Source organism: Schistocerca gregaria, unplaced genomic scaffold, assembly GCF_023897955.1.
Source record: "Schistocerca gregaria isolate iqSchGreg1 unplaced genomic scaffold, iqSchGreg1.2 ptg000341l, whole genome shotgun sequence".
Classification (NCBI taxonomy): Eukaryota; Metazoa; Arthropoda; class Insecta; order Orthoptera; family Acrididae; genus Schistocerca; species Schistocerca gregaria.
In genome coordinates this window covers 187,501-195,000 of record NW_026061805.1, presented here as the reverse complement: position 1 = coordinate 195,000, position 7,500 = coordinate 187,501, and the positions used below count along the sequence as shown (strand labels likewise).

General features: G+C 47.4%; 1 pseudogene; it reads right to left on the bottom strand.

Annotated features, from left to right (window-relative positions):
- Window positions 1–6,190: 6,190 nt before the first annotated feature.
- The window catches only part of LOC126307551 (large subunit ribosomal RNA), a 2,979-nt pseudogene continuing 1,669 nt past the window's right edge, over window positions 6,191–7,500 (bottom strand).

Below are 7,500 nucleotides of genomic sequence, written 5' to 3'. Positions count from 1 at the left end.
GTATCCAGCAGTAGGTTTCCCTACCCTTCTCTGTCTGGTTCCATCTATTTTGCCACTCCTCCTGCAACATTATGTCTATTTGTCTGCTGGTATCACGTTGCCCAGCAGTGGGTCTTGGAGCCTGGAACCCTGCGACCGAGCCAGCCACACCATGCCGAGTGTAGTACAGCAAGGCTGCCTTCACTATCTCAAGGTCGAGCGGCATGTATCCTGTTAGTACTTGCAAGGCCTCCGTCGATACAGTCCTACAAGCTCTGGTCATCTGCAACAGAAATGGCCTTTGAATTGCCTCGATTATTCGTTGGACATATCGGTGCTTTGTCCGATCTGCCCAAGCAGCTGCACCATATCTGCAAACGGAGAGGCACAAGCCCTGATAGATTACCCTTAACGATTTTTTCTGCAGACCCCACTCCGTTCTGGTTACCCTCAAGAGGGAACCTGAGACAGCACTTAATCTTTTCTGGATGTTCCTCATGTGAGGTGTGAACCAGAGTCTTTCATCCAGAGTTACACCGAGATATGTAAACTCTGCAACGAACTTGATATTTCCTCCCTCGAGAGGGATTGTTGGTGGTCTGTGACTGTCAAATCTGCCCTTGATGGTCATGGCAACCGTCTTTTGTCTGGATATCGCCAGCTTGTTTTCGGTGGTCCATCTGATTACCTCACCCAGCGCGATTCTTGCTCTGTCCTCTATCTGTTTCCTGCTCTGACCCTTAATGATGATTGCAAGGTCATCCGCATATGCCACTTTTGTCCATTGCTCGTGTTCTTTTTCAATCACAATCTCGTCAAAGACGAGATTCCACAGGAAAGGACCGCAAATAGAGCCCTGTGGACAGCCCTTTGTGACCAATTTCCCCACACAGCCAGCCCTATTTCTGACCATAACCTTTCGGTTTTTAAAGTAATCTGCCAGTAAGTCATACAAATTACGGGGACACTGGATTGCTCTGAGACGCCTCATAACACTAGGCCACCATAAGTTATCGAAGGCACCGGCTATGTCTACAAATATTACTACCACATACTTCTCCTCACAATCCACACTACCCAAAACCTGCCTAATAGCCATTTCTGTCGATGCACCTTTTCGAAACCCGAACTGGTTGTGGGCCTTTATATTTGATTCGTCATATCGTTTTTCTAGACGACTGACTACTAACCGTTCTAGAATTTTTCCTAGGATAGACAGAAGGCATATTGGACGGTAGGATTTAGGCTCATCCCTAGGTTTATCTATTGATTTCAGTAATATGCAGACATTTCCCTCCTTCCACATATCTGGGACTCTTCTTTCCTGTAGACATTTATTGTACAAATCTGAGAGAAGATGGGGACAGGTGCGCCAAACCCTTTTTATAATAGCATCATCAATACCATCAGGACCTGTTGCCTTCCCTGGTTTACAAGCTTTTATTGCTGCCCCTATTTCTTCTAGCGTGAATTCTGGGTCAAGGTCCACATTGTCATAGCTGTTGTTGTCAGTTTTCACAGCTTGTTGGTCGTCTGTGTCCTGTTCTGGGTTGTCATCGGGGAGTAGACTCTGTAGTAATGACCGTACCGTCTCCTCCCAAGTCATTGTAGGAGTCTGGTTCTTTGTTTTTATATTGCTCAGCACGTATTCTGTTCCATGTTTTGGCCGAATTATCTTTCTCACTATGGCCCAAGGATCATTCTGATCGCAGTCAGTGACCCATCTCTTCCAGGTCTCCTCTTTGGCCTTGGCAATTTCCTTGTTGTACTTGTTTTTCACTCTATTGTAGATTTGTTTTGCTGCTTCTATGTCTGGTTCATTATTATTTTTATGTGCTCGTTGCAGACTACGCCGTGCTGTAATGGTGTCACGTCGCAGGTTGGCAAGTGTTGCATTCCACCATGGCACTGGATTCTGCACCTGTGTTCTCTTTCTCATTGATCGGCTACAGCTCTCGTGGATTGCTGCCTGTAGCCTTGTGACCATTTCATTAACTCCTACATTTTGGCTCCGTTGCCAGTGCGCTGTGGACCTGATAAGGTGCCGGTCAAAAGTGGGCCACTTTGCGAAGTTTGTGTTGTGGGTGACAAGTTCCGCGGTAGCTCTTGCTCTTTTAGGTGCCACGAACTCGTATGTTATAGCCCTGTGGTCACTTGACGTCCACTCTTCTTGAACCATCCACTTGCACACCGCTTTGGCAGCTGAAGGTGTGCAGAGTGTGATGTCAATATTGCTCTCCCCATTTGGGCCAGAGAAAGTGGTTAGCTCTGACCTTTCATTCATTATTATGAGCCCGTGTTGTGAAATGAAGTCTTCAAGCGTTCTGCCTGCTGCATCCATTGTTGAGCTGTGCCAGACTGGTGAGTTCGCATTCGTGTCCATCCCTATGATAACTGGTTTCCCTTGGAGTTTGTCAAGGATAATCTCCAGTTGATGGAGAAAATGGTCTATGGGTGATCCATATTGGCAATATATGCTGGCAATGTAAATCTCACCAAAGGCTCCATTTATGTTGGCAGCAGCTACGTGCATGTTGCAGAAGCTTGTCAACTGCAGAGCTGTTACTGTTTGTGTCTTAACCGCTATTGCTGCCTTGGGTGCTTCGCCTTTGGGGGTGTAGATCAGCTGGAAGTTTGATGGGTACCCAAATACTTTGTTTTTTACGCAGTAGGGTTCCTGGATCAATAACACATCTATATTTTCTTCGCTGATTCGCTGTGTCAATTGATCTGGGACGATTTTTGCTCTTTGCCCATTTATTTGAAGGATCCTTATCGCATTTTCTTGTGTATCTGTCCATGGTCTTCTTCCAGGTTGTACTGCTACACTGTTATTACATGCCATAGTCAATTGTGCTATGTATTATGGCCTTTATTCTACTGTATTCAGGGCAAGATGTCTCTGTCACTGCGTGGGTGTGTGCCTTCTTAGCCCGCTTGCAGTTTGCACATTGGGCTGGTTGGTCCTTCTTTGAGCACTCCTTGAAAGTATGTCCAGGTGCTGCACAGTGGCCACAAATCGTTTCTGCATTCTTGCACTTTGCTGCTGTGTGGCCATGACCTTGGCACTTGTAGCACCTGCTTATATTGCTGTAGTTTTGTACCCTGTGCGAATTGCAGTTTATGTAGACCCTACCATATTGTACTATTTTGCTCCAGAGTTTTGGTGAGACTTCCAGCACCATGTTTGCTTCCTCACGGTTTTTTGGGCCTGTCTTGAACAGCACTCTTACGCCATCCATAACTTCTTCCTGTGTCACATTCATCCTGGAGAGATTTCTCTCAAACAGTTCCATTTTGAGTTCATCTTCACTTGTATTTCTGTTTACATCAAAGATAATAATCTTTGGGTATCTTTTTTTTTGATCGGAGACGGTGATGCCTGATTGTGTAATGTCTTCGCACTTCCTTATTTTCTCGACATCCTGGTCGTCAGGGACTTCAAGAACAATACCTTTGTCCTTTATTGACCTGCATTTGGAAATACGCACGTCTTTCAGTGATGTTGCAACAAGGTTCTTTACCGCTTCTTCAAGTTCCTTCTCAGTTTTCTGGATTCCTTCTGCCGGTTTTATCATTAGGATTTTAGGCTGTTGCGGTTTTATCAGCTGCTGTTTGGGTGCTGAGGGTTTTGCAGCCGCCTTGTTGGCATAGCTTTCAACCAGTGACGGTGTTCCTGTTTGGGGGGCCTTCACACATCGCAACTCTGTTTTAAGTGCAAGAACCTCCATCTCATACTTCTTCAGAATCTGTTCATACATTGTGAGTTTTCCTAGGATAAACTTCTTCTGGGCATTGTTTATTTTATTCACTTCATTAAACAAGAAGGCTTCCATCTCCTCTCTTATGTTTTCCATTGTCTGAAGGTCAGTGCATGACGCTGGGTTGTCCTTGTCACCAGGAAGAACCGAGTTTCGTCCAAGTTGACTTGCAGCCCCTACAGTGTCCTTAGTAGGCCCCATTTTCCTAACCTAACACACTGATAATGAACACTCTAATAGTACACTAATAATGAACATATGGACATGATGTTAAAGGATGACAATAGCCTACAAGAATAATATGAAAACGGACTGTGAACTAGGAGAACTGCTTGTAACTCTCCTTTACCTCACCCAAGTTTGCACCTCCTCGCAAGCTACGTGACACACATGTCTTAACTTATACAAAGGTAATTCCTAACCTAACAAACAAGTAATGGAGTAAGGGCATACTTTGAGAGAGAGACGTATAACCTAGCAGGATAATATATGCAACTTGCTGCAAGTTTTCCTAACCTAACACGCGAATAATGAGCACACTATAATATATGCACCTAGCTACAAGTTTTCCTAACCTAACACACGAATAATGAACACACTAATAATACACTAATAATGAACATATGGACATGATGTTAAAAGGAAGACAGTAGCCTACAAGGATAATATGAAGACAGACTGTTGTGAGCTGCTTGTAGCTCTCCTTTTCCTCACCCAAGTTTGCCCTTGTTCGCACGCTACGTGACACACGTGTCCTTACTTATTCGGAGATAATTGCTACCCTAACAGACAAGTAAGGGAACACTTTGAAAGAGAAACATATAACCTAGTTGTTTTCTGTCCTTGGAAGGTTACGCGCGTCCGCCAGACACGCAACACACACAAACTACCTCTTTGGAACTAAGTTTACTAACCTAACACATATATAATAAATGTATTAACATACGAGTATAAGCCACCACAGAAATTTTAAAGGCTTGGGTGACCGCTTGGAGCTCTTCACTGTCTCACCTAGATATTGCTCGCTCTTGCAGACTGTGCGGCTCACACGACTTTACTTCTGCAAGTGTTGTTCCTAACCTAACCAATAACTATCTACAATGAAGATACAACCTACAAGAATACAGTGATCACATCCAGAAAAGAAGCACAAATATATATTTCACGAGCAGTATCTAACGTACTAGCATGAGCAGGGGAAAAAAAAAAAAAAAAAAAAAAAAAAAAAAAAAAAAAAAAAAAAAAAAAAAAAAAAAAAATGGACAAAAGTGGCTGCGGTCCCGGAAGGATAAAAGGAGACCTAGCCTTTTCTCGTTGGGTGTCGAAAGGGTAGCAGTGGGACATGAAAACAGCGTGCTTGGAACTTACCTAAGCCTTAGCATTTCAATGGTAGGTGACGATTATCTGAGACGCGCAAGGGACTGCGGATAGTGACGGAAAAATGAGTTTATTTCTTAATCCGTGAAAGGAGAGTGTGTAGTTAAGTACTCCATTTGGGAAGGGATTAAGCTGGCTATACACCTCTGATGCTCAGTTCCCTACACGAGAAGGCGCTAGCTCTATTGACACTGCTGGCCAGACGCGGCGCGGCGAGCGCGGCTGATCGGCGATGCGTGCGCGCGGCCGTAGGGAAAACTGATATAACACCTATATTATGAATGAAACACCCTAATTGATTAACATCGTCTGACAGAGCATGAGAACATCTGCGTGTGGGAGGTCTTAGGTTTTCTCCCACGGCCGGTTTTACGATATTATAGGCAACTTCCGGTCGCCACGTGGTTACCACGCTTTCTACGCTACGATTGCCTCTAACTTTTAAACTAACAAAGGGAGAGACACTTTTTTAGGCGCTATCCGATAGAGGAAGACCTCACGAATACAGCTGTGTGCTTGGAACCTAGGTAAATACTGGCAGTGGACGGATGGCAACGGATTTCTCAATACACGCGAAGCACGCGAAGGCGCGTGACAGACAAAGGTACCACACGACCACCAAAAAAACCAGTTTCTAGGCACAGTCGACCACTTTACCGTGCATTATCAATCGAAATACGGTTACTGCGCCCCTTCAGTAAAACACAGGTGGCAATGATTCACGAGATTGACGTGCATATAAAGATTAGAAAAACATCGATTTTTTTAAAAAACTGTCTAGAAATACCTGTTTGACGACAAAGGTGATCCATCAGCGACGTCGTGCGGTGTCGTCTGCGTCGGCGAAGGACATCACAAACACCACAAGCTCCATGGATACGACGAAACACACGAAAATTTAAAATTTTGCAAATGTCACGGTAATTCACAAACGCGTGAAGCGACACCGAATATTTTTTTACACGTGATGTAGTGGCACAACACGAAGCTCTATGCCAAATTTCAGCTCGATCGCACACGTTTTACCCACCCAAACCGACGAAAGAACGGGAGCGCACGCGACGCTCGACCGCACGCGAGGAGTAGGGACAGCGTAGATAGGGACAGCGGGAATCTCGTTAATCCATTCATGCGCGTCACTAATTAGATGACGAGGCATTTGGCTACCTTAAGAGAGTCATAGTTACTCCCGCCGTTTACCCGCGCTTGCTTGAATTTCTTCACGTTGACATTCAGAGCACTGGGCAGAAATCACATTGCGTCAACACCCGCTAGGGCCATCGCAATGCTTTGTTTTAATTAGACAGTCGGATTCCCCCAGTCCCTGCCAGTTCTGAGTTGATCGTTGAATGGCGGCCGAAGAGAATCCGCGCACCCCGCGCGCCCCCGGAGGAGCACGCTAAGGCGGACGCGGCCTCGCAGCAAGGAAGATCCGTGGGAGGCCAAGGCACGGGACCGAGCTCGGATCCTGCACGCAGGTTGAAGCACCGGGGCGCGAACGCCGCGCAGGCGCGCGCATCCTGCACCGCCGGCCAGCACGAGGCCAACCAACGGCGAGAGCAGACCACGCCCGCGCTAAACGCCCGCACTTACCGGCACCCCTACGGCACTCACCTCGCCCAGGCCCGGCACGTTAGCGCTGACCCACTTCCCGACCAAGCCCGACACGCCCCGATCCTCAGAGCCAATCCTTATCCCGAAGTTACGGATCCAATTTGCCGACTTCCCTTACCTACATTATTCTATCGACTAGAGGCTCTTCACCTTGGAGACCTGCTGCGGATATGGGTACGAACCGGCGCGACACCTCCACGTGGCCCTCTCCCGGATTTTCAAGGTCCGAGGGGAAGATCGGGACACCGCCGCAACTGCGGTGCTCTTCGCGTTCCAAACCCTATCTCCCTGCTAGAGGATTCCAGGGAACTCGAACGCTCATGCAGAAAAGAAAACTCTTCCCCGATCTCCCGACGGCGTCTCCGGGTCCTTTTGGGTTACCCCGACGAGCATCTCTAAAAGAGGGGCCCGACTTGTATCGGTTCCGCTGCCGGGTTCCGGAATAGGAACCGGATTCCCTTTCGCCCAACGGGGGCCAGCACAAAGTGCATCATGCTATGACGGCCCCCATCAACATCGGATTTCTCCTAGGGCTTAGGATCGACTGACTCGTGTGCAACGGCTGTTCACACGAAACCCTTCTCCGCGTCAGCCCTCCAGGGCCTCGCTGGAGTATTTGCTACTACCACCAAGATCTGCACCGACGGCGGCTCCAGGCAGGCTCACGCCCAGACCCTTCTGCGCCCACCGCCGCGACCCTCCTACTCGTCAGGGCTTCGCGGCCGGCCGCGAGGACCGGCCATGACTGCCAGACTGACGGCCGAGTATA